The sequence below is a fragment of the Dipodomys merriami genome, unplaced genomic scaffold (assembly GCF_024711535.1).
Source record: "Dipodomys merriami isolate MVZ:Mamm:240054 unplaced genomic scaffold, mDipMer1.0.p SCAF_18, whole genome shotgun sequence".
NCBI lineage: Eukaryota > Metazoa > Chordata > Mammalia > Rodentia > Heteromyidae > Dipodomys > Dipodomys merriami.
The window spans coordinates 4397515-4416549 of record NW_027203159.1 but is presented as its reverse complement, the minus strand read 5'-3'; the positions used below and the strand labels follow the sequence as shown (position 1 = coordinate 4416549).

Here is a 19035-nt window from a genome sequence, read left to right as displayed (position 1 = left end):
TCTCAAGACACAAGATTCTGAATCATCTCCATATTTTTTCATGTGTCATCTAATGTGTAGAAGAAATCTGTAACTTCTTCCCATTGTCTGTGAAAGGGAAAAAAATAGATTCTTGCAGGAGTATAAACAACCGACATTTATTAGTTTTGGAGGACATATTTTGTACAGAGAATCTGTACATCGTTTAAGACATTTTCCGCTATATTACTAAAATGTTCTGGGAAGATTAATCTGTACTTATGGATTGTAACTCAAGATCAGTTCATGAAATGATATCGAATGAATATTTTTTTCGACTTGTGTATAAATTGTCACAAATATTTATGTACCCTCCACCAATTTTTAGTTCATTTGACATTCCTCGTCCAGAACATTCCTATTGCTAAGTAGAATAAACTTTCAAGTATATTTTAGGAAGATCTCCCTTGCCAAATAATATTTATTACTGGTTAGATTCCTATGTAATCAAAAGAGTTGAAGTATTTGACTACAGATGAGGAAGTTTCACATAGGAGAGTCTTGCTTACATTTATGATACATGTAAAAATGTGAGGGTTTCATCGGAGCATATTTGAGCACCAGGACGTCCTGGTTTGCAATTTCAAATGACTCTTTGGATTCCTACACAAATATTTGAACAAAAACGATTACAACATTAATTTGTCAATGTTGCTTTGAAACCTGGTGACCTAGGGAAACCTGTGCGCTTTTAGGAACCTCAAAAAATCAGAACTATTTTCACGTGTATGTTTATGTAATACAAACCCATCGACTTTAGTATCTACATGTAAACTTATGAGAATTGAGAAGAGTGTATGCATCAATACTCTTCTTCCTAATGGAATCTTGTCATGGTATTGTACAGAGGGGTTTGAATTACATATGTAAGCAATAAATGAGTATTTGTCTCATCATGTTTTTACCCATCATTCACTTTTACTGTTTTTTGGCTTAAAATCTCTATCCTCTCCCAGCAGGTGTAATGTTTATTCCCAACATGTAGTTTTGTTGGAATTGTTCTTGTATTGTTCACCCATTATCCTATTTCTCAGATTTGGTAGTTGCCCAACCCATGCCTAATTCTCATTAACTTACATGGAATACAGTGTGTACCAAAATCAAATACAGTGACAACATTGTAGAAAGCATAGGAAAATAAAGGAAAAAGGCAAATACAGAGAAAAACCTTCACATAGAACATTTTTAAAAATCAAGAAAGAGAAACCAACAGATTTTGTATTTCAGTTTATTTTGTTTAGCTAATATTGTATGGTCATATGTATATTACTATTAAGCTATTGTAATCCTCTGCTAGGATTAAAATGGACATATACCATTTCTTAGAAATAAGAGATACCATAGAGCCTCTTTGTTTGGTTCTAGCCCCTTTACTTTATGTTATATATTTAAGTTTCTCCATTTCCTTACAATTGGCACTATGCCATTATTTCTAATAGAAAATAGAATTCCATTGTGTTTAGGAGCTGGGAAGGTGGCTCAGTGGTAGAGAGCTTGCATGCCAGAGGCCCTGGGTTCGATTCCTCAGCACCACATAAGCAAAAAAAAAAAAAAAAAAAAAAAAAAAAAGAAAGAAAAAAAAAGAATTCCATTGTGTTTATACCCCACATTTTCTGATCCAATAATCTACTCTCAGTCACTTTGCCATTCTAATGGAATGTGGTGGAATTTCAGTGTTGACTTTATTTGGCTTGGTTTTATTGTCAGACACCTTGAGCATTTCTTCATATGTCCTTTGGCCATTGTCAATTAGCCATCAGTGAAGTCTCTCTTTAAATATTTAACTTCTTTTCATAGAGTGGGGTTATTGTTCAGGGTATTTTGGGGGGGATATTTGACTTGTTGAATTTTGATTATATTTCAGCTCTAAGACCCTTTTTATCTTTCTTGGCTAGTGAAGATCTTCTCCCAGTCTTTTGCCTTTTTATTTACCTACTTAGTTATGTCCTTTGTTATAAAGAATTTGTTCAGGTTCAAGAAATATAGTTGGTCTAACGTTTCTTTGACTTGATGCATTAGTGCATTTGCAATGAGAAAGTTTCAATCTGTTCTACGAGACCTAGTATCTCTCTATTTCTTCCATTCTGAGTGATTTGTTTAACCTCGAGGTCTGACTCATTAGGAACGTGTTCTGATACAGGGAGATGTATAATCTAACTTTCAGCTTTTATACGAATTTATTGAGTATTACAACACTATTTATTGAATATTGTTTTTGTCTTACTGCATTTAACCTGCTTATATTTAACTTACTTTATGAAGAGTCACAATTTTTTTCCTTTGTACTGGCATTTAAAATTGTTATGTATCCAAGTCATCCAAAGAGGATTACAAGAGCTAAATTGCTATGTATATCTGAACAAGAAGATTAGGGTAAGAAAAATTAGGGTAAAAAAAAACCCCATGAAACATGAGGTTTATCATGGTTGGTAATTTAAAAAAAATACTATGTAGGGGCTGGGAAGGTGGCTCAGAGGTAGAGCACTTGCCTTGCATGCATGAGGCCCTGGGTTCAATTCCCCAGCACCACAAAAGCAAAAAGAAAAAAGCCAGAAGTGGCGCTGTGGCTCAAGTGGCAGAGCGCTAGCCTTGAGCTGAAGAGCTGAGGGACAGTGCCCAGGCCCAGAGTTCAGGCCCCTCGACTGGATCCAAAAAAACAAACAAACAAACAAAAAAATACTATGTAAAACTGATTCTTTTTACTTGCCTTTTTCCTTTATTTTTCATAGGGTTTCCCCCTTCTTGTCTTTATATTTGAATTTGGTAGCCTATGGACTATATAAACTTTAATGTGATTAGGGCAAAGAAGAGGAATCAAAAATTTTTGAGATAGAGGACAACGGGTGAACCAATGCCACAAAATTCCTCACAAGACAATATGTTGGAAATGGCATTTCCAACTAGGGCGGTGGAATTTTGAAGTAGAATAAAGTGTAAGAAAAATGAGGGGTAAGGTAACACGGGACAATAAAACGAGTCACTGCCGTACATACGTAATTATAATCACTCTGTACACTCAGGTTTTCCTGAGTCTACAGATTCTAAACTATCCTTCCCAAATTAATGTTGAATTCATTCTTGCTCACAATTTCTGAATAAAAACCAAGAAACACTTGCAATTATACAATAGGTGCACAAATAAGCCCATACAAAGAAACCCTCCCATTTCAACATGAATAATAAATATGAGCCACATTCTCACATCTTTAACTTCCTCATCTGTACCCAAAGATTCAACTCTATGTCTTGCATAGGAGTCTTAACAACAATTTTTACAAAGTGGATCTTCCTAAAATATCCTTCAAAAATTATTCCATTTTGCATGACGAATGTTTTGGACCACAGTGCCAAGTCTACTATAAGTATGTGGAGGCATATATATGTGGGGAAAATTACACACAAATTGAATATGAACATAGTCATGAAATATGGTTCCAGAAAAGTGTTTTTATTACACTCTACAGATACAGTCCACTCTTTCTTGGAACATTTTAGAATGCCAAAGTTGCATATCCTCATGCCGTAAAAAACAAAACAAAAACACATTTTGAGCACAAAATCATGCTATCTTCACAAACTGCACTTTGCTCCCTCAAAAGAACAAGTTTTGAATGGTATTTTGTGTACACATACATTATCTGTTCTTTTCTGCCACATATTTGGAAAGAACTCCCAGAATCCTTGTTTAGATGAGATTATACTTGGAAATCAATGAGATGGATGAGAAGCTTTATAGTAAGAATTATACTTCAGAATGTTGATTGAAAAATCCCTTTGAAATTTTAGTGGCCATTTTATATGGGAATACATATTTGGTATAAGATTTTTATAAGAGGACTAATACCATTACAGTTTTTATGTATTCATTATACCAATATATCCAATTATATCAATATATGAAATGGAAGATGATATTCACAGTCAAACGTAAGAACAATGAATAATGAATTATGATTTGTTCTCTATTGGGAAACAAATGTAGATTTTGATGTAATTATTGGAGTTTCTATATTCCAACATTACCATGTCTATGTGGATAGTGACATGGTGAATTCCAATAAGGACATAAACACCCGGCTTTGCTTCTGTATTCAAGATAAGGGTGAATAGAGATTGAATTGGTAGTAGGAGTTAAAATGAATTCATTTGGTTGAGTGAACATCATAATATATTAATAAATGTAAAATGTAAATGAAACAATGAGAAATGGTTTGAACTCATGGTTTGTTCATAGAATGTTTCCTGCAAAGAAATAGAAAAAATATTATTTTACTTTCTGTGGAGAACACTAGAATATATATATTTGTACTTTGCATATAAACAAGAACTTCACTTGCAGTTCGAGAGATATTCAAAAACTAATGAGAGCACATCATCAGCTATTTTCAAAAAAATTCTTGCTTACTTCCACGTCCCTTTCCATTGAAATTTGATCATTGTATAGAAACCTCACAAATTACACTTGGACACTCTCTGCCTCAACACATTCAAACTTCATTGCACATTTGAAATATGACGCTAGCCAATCTGATACTTCAGCGATTATTTTCCAGTTCTTCAAAATTTACTCTGTCACCCATTCAGGCTCAGCCATATCTTGGCACAGTTTCTGAACGAGATTTCTTGTAATATAACCATGGATGTATCATGCATCCAGAAAAATAGGAAGAAAATCCATAGTGGTTTTACTATATAATGTTATTGCAATGAACTTACCACTCAATTTCAATATTTGTGAATGGATGCATAAAAACAAACCACAAAGAGGGATTGTTTTATGAGATCTATCCTACCAAAAGATACATGCTTTATGGTAGGTTAGTAAAATATGAAGGGATACAATACAAATACCTTCAGGTACAGTTACAAGACATATTCTATGCCTCAAACAAATAAACGGCTTTTCCATTCTTATGTGTGGACAAAACAAATGCTATTGTGATGTCACAATGACATTTTGGAGTGGTATCAGGTAAATATATCCAGCAGTTCAGAAAAATAATTAGCCTTTAAGACAAATATGCATGTCACCTTTCAGTATGAACATTGAAACATTGGACTTTAAAATGAACATAGAAAATTTCCATTAACTAAGGGTAACGTTCCTACATTAACACTGCTTTCTCAAATATGTATGGTTATGAGAATTATATGCCAGGGACATACCAACGTTTGGAAAATATCACTTGGATCGAGCTTAGGGATCAATCGAAGACACATGAAAAAATCCATGATAACCTGTTATTAATTTTTGTCATGACTGAGCAAAATCAAGAATTGAAGGCAGGAAAAATACCCTCACTTATCAATTACACAAAACATAGTAATGTGCCCAGCATCGACTTATAGGTGTTGAAACAGAGTAGGAAAAAATGTACAACATTTTAGTTTGCACACATACAGACACAAAATTTGCATCTACAAATGGACAGGTAAAAGAAATATCTGATTACAGACATAAATCAGCTCACACACATATAAATATATATAAATATACATATATATTTGCATATATGTGTGTGTGTGTGTGTGTGTGTGTGTGTGTGTGTGTGCCTATAATGGCAAAGCTAGGGTTGTATAAATCTTGAAGAGACAAATCAACAAGTAGCCTGGTCTCCTACACTGTCACAGATTCTCATGAATTTTCAGGTTCTTTACTCTTATCTACTGTTTAGATCCAGAGAAATTATAATTCCATAAGTAAGACATTTTTGCATAAGGGAAGAGAATTAGTAATCCCATTGGGTCACATTATGTGTTCTAATAACCAATGAAGTAAGGAAATATCACTGCCCCATTAAACATCACTCTAAAATTCATAGAGAAAATACATGATATTATGAGTAGGGAGTGAATAAAATCTAACTGGCTCTTATGTGGAAGGAAAAAATTCAGAGATTTTGGAAATATCAGGGAGTATGGGACATTGTTGATGCATATTACATTACATTCCTGTCTTTGGTTATTGTTCTTGTTGATCATTGGGATTGAACTTTGGGCTTGGGCATGGTCCCTGAGCTCTTCAGAGCTCAAATGTTCTACCACTTGAGCTAGATAGACACTCCCAGTTTTTAGATGGTTAATTGTTGATGAGAGTTTGACAAATATTCCTGAGATCTGATCCTCAGATTTCAGCCTCTTATAGGTCCCTAAGCAACCTGTAACAGGTTTCTTTTCTCTGTTATCCAGAGTGCGCTGAAGATTTTTGAGCGTCTTTGTTCCCAATATTCATGCACACGGCAGGTCTATGAGTAACCATGGTTTTCCTTAAGGAGAATGCTCTCTGTACTATCAAATTCGAAGGAATTAATTCCAGAAATAAATCTGAAAAAAAATCTTTCACTTCATTAATCTATAATTACATCCTTATGTGTCAGACACGTGAGATGCAAGAATTAACATTATCACCTGGCCTGGCTCAAGTGTGGTTTTCTACCTCAGAATTGTTTCCCAAGACATATTCATTTTCCTCTGCATGACAGAGGATGAAAAACACCCTAACCCAAAGAATAAATATATTCTGTTGATCAAACACTAAATTAATAGGTTCAGTTTGTAAACAGGATGAGTTTTAGTCCTCGCTATAATCTTCATGAATTAGCAAATTATCATCAGATAAAAGGGTGAATTTATCTATTACTATTACTCATCCTCAGCAAAATCTTTACCATATAAACTGCCAATTCATCCTTCACATAATATTATAATATGTTTGACATACAACAGACAATTGAAGACAAATACTTAGTATGTTTACTACCTTTCCACAGGAAGAATATATGAGGACTGACTGTGATGACAGGCTCACATAAATTCTCCTTGGTCTTACGTTGAATGCGTGTTTTTTTTTTAAATTTTTCTAGACTGATCAGATGAGAAAATTCTTAACATTATCAATACATCTAGAATCTATTGTCTCAGTTATAAAAAGAAACAGGTCTCATATCGGCAAGCAAGACTAATTACATGATTCAAAATTAAATAAAGGCTCATGAAGAATTCCAAGAAAAGCCAATTACTCTTCACTTTTTAATGTGTTTGCCATCTTACCATGTCAGAGAGCCTTGATGTTTTCAAATTCCAGAAAATCAAAAATATAATCTATTTTTTGACTCTAGAAGGACAAGTTCATTCTAGCAATTAAAATTCTTTCAACAATGTCATAACTACTCACAAAGAGATAGCATAACTTTTGCAGTTGTGCAGCTAATTTTGAATTTCCAATCTATACCATACCAATGTATATTTATACTTCATACAGGAATGTGAAAGATGAAATCCATGTATGAGTTGCTGCTAAAATATACTTCTAAATACATTTTTATTAATATGTATCTTTGCAAAGTGCAAATTGTAAATCATCTCAAGAATCTCCTCAAATATTTTATACTAATTTGTGGAGAAAATTTAAATCAGATAGACATTCGTATAATATTCTTTAATGAATTTCAGAAGGAAGACATGGTAACCTACCCGTAAGTCTGTACATTTATCAATTACCAGTGGAAGATACTTCCATTTACACTATCATAATTGATGTGATGAGTGAATCCTGAATTCATGAAAATGGTTATAAAAAGGTTGGCCCAACATAATACTGTTATGTATGGCTTCCCAGATTTAAATTGATTATAACAGAATGAGAAGAACATTCAGATAAGCTAATTCTGATTTAAAGTAATTTGGGTGATTACAATCTTATTGGTCCTAGTGAAACTATACTTGACTTTTGCCACCAATTACAGAGAGTAATCCAAACTTCATTTGTAGTGAGCACAATATATGGGTATATGGAACAGAGTTTGTTATTCATTTATCCTATTTCTTTACTTTGAATTTTATCAGAAAGTAGAACATCACAAGAAAATTATTTTCTTTATCCGTTGTTGCCAGATGATTTGCTTGTGCCCCAAACAAAACTTGGGCTAGGATCTTCCAAGGATTCTGCCAAAGGGAGAATTACATACTTGATCGAGGTGCTAGCTTAGATTGGCTCTAACATTATACATCGATAAAGAAAAACAGCAAGGTTGATGGCCTTAAGAGCCTTCCAAGAAACTTTTAGCTGGATAATAAAGGTTGAAAAGAATGAGTCCTTAGCCATGTGCAAAAACATATCATTTAAATGTTTCACATGGTTTTTAATCAGTTAAGAATGCATATTATCATATATGTTATTGATATTAGCATACAAGACAATCCAAGTTGAACAAAGATTTTTAATTTCACTCCTAAAGGAAGAAAGCATACAACAGCACAAAGTAAGTTGAGATTCAATAATAGAAATTACAGAAAGTTCAACAAGCTTTTTACCTTTATCCCAGTCTTCCTCAGAGGAAACATATTGCCATGTACTTTCAGAACTCTTGTATTGTTTCTCGTTCCATATGATGTTATCTACAAACAAAGAGATAACTAACATCACAGAAGTATACAGGTGCAAAGGGCCTACATTGAGTTGGATTGTGTTTTATTATCAGGCTTACCTACATCATCTTCAAGAGAAGTTTTGTCCATACAAGTTGCAATATGTTCAGTGAGTTGATCTCGTGGTACCAGGTGGCGAGCATTAAAGGGACAAGTAGCCAATTTGGCAGCAATAGCAGGATGATTCTGTATGACAAAAGTTTAAATATGAAGAAACATTTTCAAATTTTCTCTTTTTAGATTACTTTGTGCAGGATATCAACCACGGGCTTGACAACACAGTATAAGTACTGTGCTAGTACTTCCTTTTTTAATACACATTTTTTATTGTAAAGTTATTTTACACAGGGATTAGAGTTATATGAATAAGGTAATGAGTTCATTTTCTATAGGGCAGTGTTACTCCCTCCTGTGTTTTTCCCCTAAGACCTCTTACCTCCCCATCTACCCAACTCCTTCCTTCTACTGCTACTTGCCATGCACCAAATTTGTAAAGTTCATTTTCAACATAGTGTCTCATATATTTCATTATTAAAATGGATCAACCTGTATGCCAAAGCAGTATGGAGTTCCTCAAAAGACTCCACATAAAGCTCCTGTATTACCCAACAATCCCACTTTTGTGCATTTACCCAAATGATCACTTACAAGACCAGACCAAAACTACCACCATTATTTTCCATAGCTAAGGTTTGGAACAACCCCAGAAGCTCCTCAGTAGATGAATGGATTAAGAAAATGTGGTGAATATATACAAAATGGAATTGTATACCTCCATCAGAAAGAATGATATTGCTCAATATTTTGGAAATGGAAAGACTCAGAAAATATTATATTGATTGAAGTAAGCCAGGCCCAAAGAAACATAGGTCCATTGTTTCCCTTATTTCGAATAACTAGTGTATATTTAGGACAAGCAGAAATGTTCAAAAGCGATGTACATAGGATCATAAAAAATGAACTTTACAATTAAAAAGGAGGGTTAAGGCAAGGGTGGTGTGTAGTTGCGGAGGTGGATAGGAGGGGATGGTATTGGTAAAATAAAGTAGAAGGCAAAACTGCTCGATGACACCATCAGAAAAATGAAATGCCCTTGTTAGGAAATGGAAAGACAAAAAAATTATATTAAGTGAGTAAGACAGGCCCCAAGAAAGATAAGTCCCATAGTTTCTTTTTTCTAATAAATTGTATATGTCTGAGACAAGCAGAAAAGCTCAGAGAAGATGATAAGAGAAATGAACCCCAAGATAACTACAGAAGTGTTTTTTTCTGTCCTGCTATTGTTGTAATATATTTGTAAGGTACTGCATGATTTTTTTGTTTCTTTTTATGTACCTACCCTCCACCCCCCGTTATAACCTCTGTATGTCAGAAGACCTGAGGAAGATGGTGGAAGAGAAACTGGAGGATAAACAAGTTCTCACACAGAAAGCAGTTTTAGTGTTCCAGTGACCAGTCCTAGGCTACAGAATCACACCTATTGTGCCATCACAGTACAGAGAGTTTGGCCAGAGAGGGAAAGTCCAGCCAGGAGACAGATCTGAGCACTTGCTGGTAGCTGCAGCTGCAGTGGCTGCGGTGGAGATGGTGGCCGTGGCCATCATACCAATAGACAAGTTCTGGAATATGGGCACCAGATGCTTTGGGCCAGTGGATTCTACTCACCACCAGTAAGAACCGAAAAGGAACAGAAATCTTCATCCTGAAGATCACAGACCAAGGACTGCACAGGAACCAAGAGTCTCGCATGAAGACAACCATGACATCATCCTCACTCCTCTCAGAGAACCTGTGAGAAGGCTGTCACTCCCCCCCACACCAGAGATCTCCATCTTTGATACTGACAAAGGCCTTGCCAAGCAGCTAGCTCCAACTCAGGTCTTATAAGAATACAAAAACTGCCATTTAGCAGGTCCCAGGAACCGATCTGTCCTGCCCGGCTCATTTCCCCTCAAATGAAAATCAGCAGAGGGTGCTTCACTCCCAGAAGACTGTCTTTCTTCACTAGGTAAACAGAAAAAGATTCTGCAGTCCCAACAACAGCCTAGCAAACAACTGAACCTCAGTAAACATAAACCATGAGAATGGCTCCAGGTTTGGCTCTGTGAGTTTTTCAGGAGCTAGCCCCTCAGGGAAAAGCTACTGATTGCTGAAAAGTCTCAACCCTACCTAGAACCTGGCCATATCATATCAACTCCACGTTAGAGGAAACAGCCATCTCCCTTTTGTGTGGTACTCAAAGCAGATCTCCCTCTCTCTGAACAAGCTTGGGGAAAGAATAAAAAAATCCTGGACAAGCAGAGCATTTTTTGCCTGCTCTAACAAACTAACTTAAGAAACCAATCAAACAGCAGGAAAACAAACAGCAGAAGCAGACCAGTGACTCCACTAGGAGCCTGGTTACGGACACAGGGTGATACAAGATCTTCCTCCCACTCAAAAAAAATCACAGAACTGTTTTTTCTACCATGTTTTATTTTTATTTTTTAAAAAATGTTTGATATTATTTTTTCTCTCATAATTTGTATTTTAGCTGTATATGTGTGATTGTGGGCTTTTTTTTTGTAATCTCTTTTTATATTTTGGACCTTTTTTTTCCTTTTTATTTCTTCTTTTCTCTTTCTTTTTTACATAACATAATTGCTTATTCCCAGACATATACATGTTCTGTTTATCTTCAGCTATATATCTGTCATTGATTATTAGACCTTATCCCCCATCGTGTACATACTTAATCGAGAAATCTATTACTCAATTCACAACCTCTTAAGCTTAACTTTTTAATAGTAGTGTTTAACTCTTTACACCTATATAACTTTCACATACTTCAATTTTAAGAATTTTTATTTTTGAGTTATTCATGTTCCTTTTCATTTCTCCCGTCCTCTCATCCTATTCTTTTTTTCTATCAATATCATTACTTTAGACTTACATAATTTGAACTGTATCATTTCTTAAATATAAATTTTTGTTTTTCCATTTTTTCTTGTTGTTTTTTTTAATCTCGCTGCTCTCACTCTGTCCAATCCATTTCCCCACTGGATTAGGATTCCTTTAACCTCACTCTTCTTTTACCTCTCCACTTCCCTCTAATTGTATTTTTCCCCACAATTATCCCTAAACCTAATAATTTCTGGTTTGCTGAATCTCTCTTTGGTCTTCTTAGTTCTTTAGTCCATAGTTGTTTGATGTTGAATAGATTGTATCTCTTGAACTAGATTGTATCTGCAGCCATTTGACTGTGCAACTACAGGACTTTGGTAGATACTGTGCAACTACAGGACTTTGGAAGATGCTTGCCTTAAAATAGTGCTCTGCAAGAAAATTGTTACTTTCATACAAAATGGGCAGAAAAATCGCTAAACCCCCGCAAAAATGGCAATTCCGGGTATCTCAAATCCCACTCATGATACTCAGCTGACAAAACAGTTAATGAATAATACAGAGGAAAGATCCCTAAAAGCTCTACAATCAGTGCCATAAATGTGGTGAATGAAAAGACTGAAAACCTGCAAAGGACTCGGTAAGATAAGGAGCAAGAGGAAGCAAACCAGGAATTACTACAGGAATCTCCAGAGTGTTAGAAAGCCACTCAAAGTTTAACACAGGAATTGCATGAGCAGGCTGGGAACAGTCAAATAATAATACAGGAATTATATGTGCAGGCTGAGAACAGTCAAAGAGAAAGGAATGGCATGGACAGTTGAGAACATCAAAGAGAAAGACAGGAATTGTGTGAGCAGGCTGAGGACACCCAAAGAGAAACACAGGAAGTGTGAGCTTGAGAAGGCTAATCAAAGAGTAATACAGGAATTGGATGAGCAGGATGAGAATAGACAAAGATCAGTAGAGGCATTCATGGAATCCATAAACAAACAACTGAAGGATTGCAAGCAGACTACAAAGGGAACACTAAATGAAGCTCGACAGGATGAATGTAAGTCCAAGAAAACCATAACCAATCAACTAAGTGTTTTGAGTATAAACAGTGTCCCCAAATTAAGAAAGTAAAGAAGTTCATACAGGATCGAAAATTTAACTGCAACAGAGAATTGGAAGCCACCAAAATCGACCAATTAGAAGAAAAGTCAATATAAACAGAGTAGAAAAACTGGACAGTAGGTTACACCATGCAGAAGAATGAATCTCAGGGATTGAAGACAGCCTAGATAACAGAGAGAAAAACACACAACTAACCAAGACGAATCCAAGAAACATGATAGATCTATTCCATATTTGGAAGACACCACCAGAAGGTTTAATCTGAGGACAATAGGTGTAGAGGAACACCTAGAGACAGAAGTTAATGGTCTAAGAAATTTGTTTAACAGGATCCTAGCAGAGAACTTCCCTAACATGCAAAAAGATAGGCCTATTTAGATACAAGAAACTTAGAACCCCAAATAGACCAGACCAGAACAGGATATCCCACTGTCACATTATAATCTGCACAGACCAAGGAGACCAAGGAGAAAATTCAGACCAAGGAGAAAATCCTTGAAGATATCAAGGAGAAAAGATAAATCACCCATAAAGGGACCCAATTAGAATAACCTCAGCTTTCTCAGCAGAGACAATTAAACCAAGAGGAGCCTGGAATTATGTATTCCATGCCCTAAAATTAAAGAACTACCAACCAAGAATACTGTACCCAGTCAAACTCTCCTTCATAACCAAAGGTCAATTAAAAATCTCCCATAGCAAAGAAAAAGTGAAACAATAGATCTCAACCAAACCATCCCTACAAAAGATACTTAAAGATGTACTACCCATAGAAAACCAACAAGACCAAAATGAAGTCTAAAGAAACTGCACCCAAACTGAGAATCCAAGAACAATAAGAAGAACCCAGTTATTGCAGGCCCCAAGAAGGTGGAAAATTTGGCAGGAACTACCAAACACCTTTTAGTCCTAACTCTCAATATCAATGGACTTAACTCTCCAATTAAGGTACATAAACTAAATAGTTGAACTAAAGAAAATTACTTATTTATTTTTGCTAGTCCTGGGGCTTGAACTCAGAGCCCAGGCACTGTTCCTGAGCTGTTTTGCTAAAGGTTATCTCTCTACCGTTTGAGCCACAGCACGATTTCTGGCATTTACAGGTATGTGGTACTGAAGAATTGAACCCAGAGCTTCATGCATTCTAGGCAAGTACTTCACCACGTAGCCACAGTGCCAGGAGTAGTTGAATTAAAAAGCAGGAATCTTGTATCTGTTGCCTTCAGGAGTCACACCTTGCCCATAAGTCCAAACATATTTTGAAAGTGAAAGGCTGGAATAAAATCTACCAAGCAAAGAGCCCCCATTAACAGGTGGAAATTTCAATACTTATATCGATAAAATAGATTTCAAATTAAAATTAGTGAGGATCAATAAAGAAGGTTCTACATACTAATTAAGAGATCTCTCCTTCAGGAGGATATTAACATTCTAAATATCTATTCGTCAAATAACAGAGCACCAAATTTATCCAAGAAACACTACTTTCCCTCAAGTCTCATATAGATCCAAAGACATTAATTCCTGGGGACTTTAACACAGCACTATCCCATCTATCATCTATCTATCTATCTATCTATCTATCTATCTATCTATCTATCTATCTATCTATCTATCTATCTCTCTCTCTCTCTATCTATCTATCTATCTATCTATCTATCTATCTATATCTATCTATCTATCTATCTATCTATCTATCTATCTATCTATCTATCTTAACTTGGCAAAAACTCAACAGAGAAACTGCCAGTCTAAAGAACTGCATAGATCAACTAAATTTAAAAAGTATCTACTGAATATTTCACCCACCAGCACTAGAATTCACATTTTTCTCAAGCACATGGGACTTTTTCAAAAACAGACTCCATTTTAGGTCACAAAGCAAACTTCTCCAGATTCAGAAACACTGAAATTATGCCCTGCATTTTCTCAGACCACAAGAACTCAACACCAAAAGCCACCAAAGAAAGTCCAGTAATACATGGGGGCTGAACAACACACTCTTGAACCACCAGTGGCTCATGGAAGAGATTAGAAAGGAAATTCAAATGTTCATGTTTATAGCTCTGAGTTCTTACATCAACAAATTGGAGAGATCTAAAACCAATATTTTAATGAGACATATGAACCTCCTTGAAAAAGAGCAGAAAGATAAACCCCAATCCAGTAGATAGAAAAAACTTAAATTAAATCAGAATTAAATGAATTAGAATCCAAAAAAAACAAAACAAAACAATAGAAACACTCCATAAAACAATCAGTTGTTTCTTCGGAAAAAATTAACAAAACTGACAGACCCTTTGCAAATCTCAGAAAAAGAAGATAACACACCTAAATAAATAAACTCAGAGTTGAGAATGGAAATATCACCACAGAAACAACCATGATTCAGAACATTATAAGGGAATACTTCTCAAACTGTTATGCTACTATCTTTGAGAACTTGGCACAAATGGGCCTTCTCCTAGCAAATATCGACATACTGGAACTAAAACAACATGAGTTAAAACATGTTAACCTGCCCATATCAAGCACTGAAATAGAAACAGCAATAAGAGACCTCCCATGTAGGAAAATCCCAGGACTGAATAGATTTCCAGCAGAATTCTACAAGGCCTTCAAAGGACTATTTACACCAATACTCCTCCAATTCTTCAATGAATTTGGAAGGGAATGTACACTACCAAACTCTTTCTATGAAGCCATCATAAACCTCATCTCAAAACCAGGCAGGAACTCATCAAAGAAAGAGAACTAGGGACCCATTTCTTTGATGAATATCGATGCAAAATTTTTCAACAAAATTTTGGTCAATCAACTTCAACAATTCATCCAAAAATCATACACGATGATCAATCAGCATTCATTTCAGGAATACTTAGCTGGTTCAATATATGCCAATCAATTAATATAATTGATCACATAAAAAAGACCAAGGATAAGGATGGTTATCTCAATAGATCCACAAATAGCATTTGACAAGATCCAACACTCCTTTATAATGAAGGCTCTGGAAATCTAGGAATCCATGGAACATTCCTCAAAACAATAAAGGCTCATTATTGTACTCAATGGTGAAAAATTAAAGCCATTTCTTCTAACTTCAGGAAGGAGCGAAGGATGCCCACTCTCTCCACTTTTCTTCAATTTAATGCTAGAATGACTAACTATAGCAATAAGACAAAATGCAAATACTAAGGGGATCCAAATTGGATAAAATGAAGTAAAACTCTCCTTCTTTGCAGAAGACATGATCTTGTATTTTAAAAAATCACATGGACTCCACTCCCAAATTACTTGAGCTGATTCAAACTTTGGCAAAGTAGCAGGTTATAAAATTAAACTTTAAAATCAATGACTTTTCTGTATGGCAACAATGAGAAGAGAGCAGCTGAAATAAGGAAAGCAACTCCATTCTTAGTAGCCACACAAAAAATAAAATATCTAGGAATTAACCAAAGAAGTGAAAGAAATCTATGATGAAAACATTAAAAATCTGAAAGAGAAAATCAAAATAGATCTTAGAATGGGGAAAATCCTCCCATGTTCCTGGATTGGAAGGATCAACATCATGGAAATGGGAATACTTCCCAAACCTACCTATAAATTCAATGGGATAGCTATCAATATTCCAGCCTAATTCTTTAAGGAATTAGAAGAAACAATCCCATATTTTATATGGAACAATAAGAAACCATGAATAGCAAAAACAATTCTTAACAGAACAGTGCTGGAGGAATACCAATACCAAATTTGAAACTCTACTACAAAGCCATCGTAGTCAAAACAGCTTGATAGTGGCACAAAAAGAGGACCAATGGAATAGAATTGAATACCCAAAAACCACAGACCAATTGCCACAGAATCTTTGATAAGGGACCTAAAAAAATGAAAGGGAAGGATAGCTTTTTCAGTAAATGGTTCTGGCAAAATTGGTTAATCACCTGTAGAAAACTAAAGCTAGACCCTTATATATCACCCTGCAACAGAATCAACTCCAAATGGATTAAAGACCTTGGAGTAAAAGCAGACACCCTGCGAACATTACAGGATGTAATAGGAGAAACCTTTGGTCACCTTGGCCCAGGCCGAAATTTTTTTAATAGAGACTCAGAAACACAAGAATTCAAAGAAAGTTTGGACAAATGGGGTTGCATGAAGCTGCACTGTTCTGCAAGGCAAAGGACATACAAAGCAAGATCAATAGAAAGCCCAAGCATTGGGAAAAGATCTTCACTAAGAGTCTCATATATATAATATACTTGAAACTGTAAAAATGAAATCCCACAACAAATAATCCTCAAAGAAACAACTGCCAATTAAGTAAGTGCACTAAAGACTGAAAAAGAAACTTCTCTGAAGGAAAAAAAAAATAATGGCAAATAGACACATAAAGATATGCTCAACCTCTCTAGCCATAAAAGAAATGCAAATCAAAACAACATTGAGATTCCCCCTCACCCCAGACTCCACACAGAGTTCCCCTATGACCCAGCAATCCCACTTTTGGGCATTTACCCACATGATCACAAAAGAGACCATACTAAAACTACAAGTACAACTATGTTCATTGCAGCATTATTTACCAAAACTAAGATATGGAACCCACCCAGATGCCCCTCAGTAGATGAATGGATCAAAAAAATGTAGTATATATACACAATGGAATTCTATGCCTCCATCATAAAGAATGGCATTGCCCCATTTGTTAGCAAATGGAAAGACTTGGAAAAAATTACATTAAGTGAAGTATGCCAGGCCCAAAGAAACATAGGTCTCATAGTATCCTTTTTTACCAATAACTGGTAGATATCTGGGACAAGCAGCAAAGGTCAGATAAGATGATAAATTGAAATGAACCCAAGATAGTGACATAGGTGTTTTTTTTTTTCCTTCCTTGCTATTGTTTCTAGCATATTTATAAGGGACCATGGGATTTTTGTTTTTGTTTTGTATGTCCCTCCCCCATGGCATAACCCCTGTTTGCACTGTATTTGGTGTTAGTATGATTTAGGGAGGGGAAGGGAAATAACAAAATGTTTAAATAGGGATACAAATCGATCTATTGCAACAATGAGATGTACAAGACGTTATTTTGAAAAACGAACTTTACAATTTAGGCAGAGGTGAGGATTGGGGTAAGGGAGTGTAGTTGAAGAGTTGGGAGGGACAGGTTGGTAGGGGAAAAACAAAGGAGGAGGCAACAATTTTGGATAAAAATACACTCATTAATTGTAATCCCTCTGTACATATTTTCACAGTAAAATTTATTTTAAAAGTACACTATGTCAAAAATGAACATTATAATTTAAGCAGTGTGGGAGGGGAATGTAGTTCTCGAGACGGGGGTAGGGATGGCAGGGGAAAGTCAAAGGAGGAGGCAAAAATGCTTGATAAGAATAGTACTCATTATCTTCCTCCTGTAACTGTAACCACTGTACAGTATTTTATAATAAAAACCTTATTTAAAAAGATGTTAAATGAAATAAACAATAAGATAGGGATACAAGTGTTTTTTTTGTTTTTGTTTTTCATTCTTGTTATAATTTTTAAGGTATTTGTTATGAACAATGTGATTTTTTTCCTTTGGTGTGTTCCTCCCCCTGGTCTAACCCCTGTGTTCACTGCATTTGATTCTAGTGCACTGCATCATGTATATACATTTATCTAATTTGGGGAGGGGAAGGAAAAAAAAAACTAGTGCATCCTTTTGCACAGGCTAGACTTCTACAATTTTCACCATAGCACTTCTTCTATTCTCATTTGTTTGGGGAGATAAGAAGGTTTATGACTCACCTGCCTGGGATGGCATTAAAAAATGATACAGTGATATCAAACTCTCACGTTAATAGTATTTCTTTCATGAGGAAACTGTGCCAAGATCCATAAATTGTATATGGAAGTTTAGAAGCGTACATATGTGCTCAATTTTGGCCTATGTTTACTCAAATATAGGTTATTTATATGCAATTTACAAATGCATAGATAAAGTGATACACAATATAATTGAAAATATCCAAAATGGAGGGTCATCACATGTGTCTTCTTTGCAAACAAAATAGCAGAAACTATGCCTCTCCTACAGCTCTGGAACTTATTGTAGCATTTCATATTAAGAAATTTTTGGTGAAAAGAAATTTTGTAATAAATACCCTCAATATAGAATAGAGACACAATGCATCTCCCATGTTTTGTTTATAACCATGGCATGAAAAGTACAGTATACGAACTGAATTCTAGGCCATATGATAATACAGTGGGTGTTTTAATGAAATAATGTTTAAGAATACCATTAATTTACATTTTGGCCATTAGGCAATGGGAAGGAAAAGGGCAACCACCTCTAATGTTTGTGAAATATGGCACACACGGTTTGACATAATTGCCCACACAAAAGATCTTGCCTTTGTTCTGCTTTGAATAGGGATCTAGAAATACGTCTCTAGAAATAAACAAGTTGGACTATGATTGTCTTCCTTTCCATTACATGCTGCAGAGATTTCAGAAGAAATACAAAAATCTCATTATGACATTTATGCCCACAGTCTCTCTCATATTTTCTCATACATTTCCCACAATTTATTATAA

General features: G+C 35.3%; 1 long non-coding RNA gene across 1 annotated transcript; it reads right to left on the bottom strand.

The window, feature by feature from the left end:
- Nucleotides 1–7903: 7903 nt before the first annotated feature.
- LOC138829948 (uncharacterized) lies at nucleotides 7904–8625 on the bottom strand. The gene is made up of 3 exons (XR_011372808.1): nucleotides 8505–8625; nucleotides 8332–8415; nucleotides 7904–7962 (listed from the first exon to the last, which is right to left on the bottom strand). It is a non-coding gene; the product is annotated as an uncharacterized lncRNA (long non-coding RNA).
- Between the last annotated feature and the right edge of the window lie 10410 nt (nucleotides 8626–19035).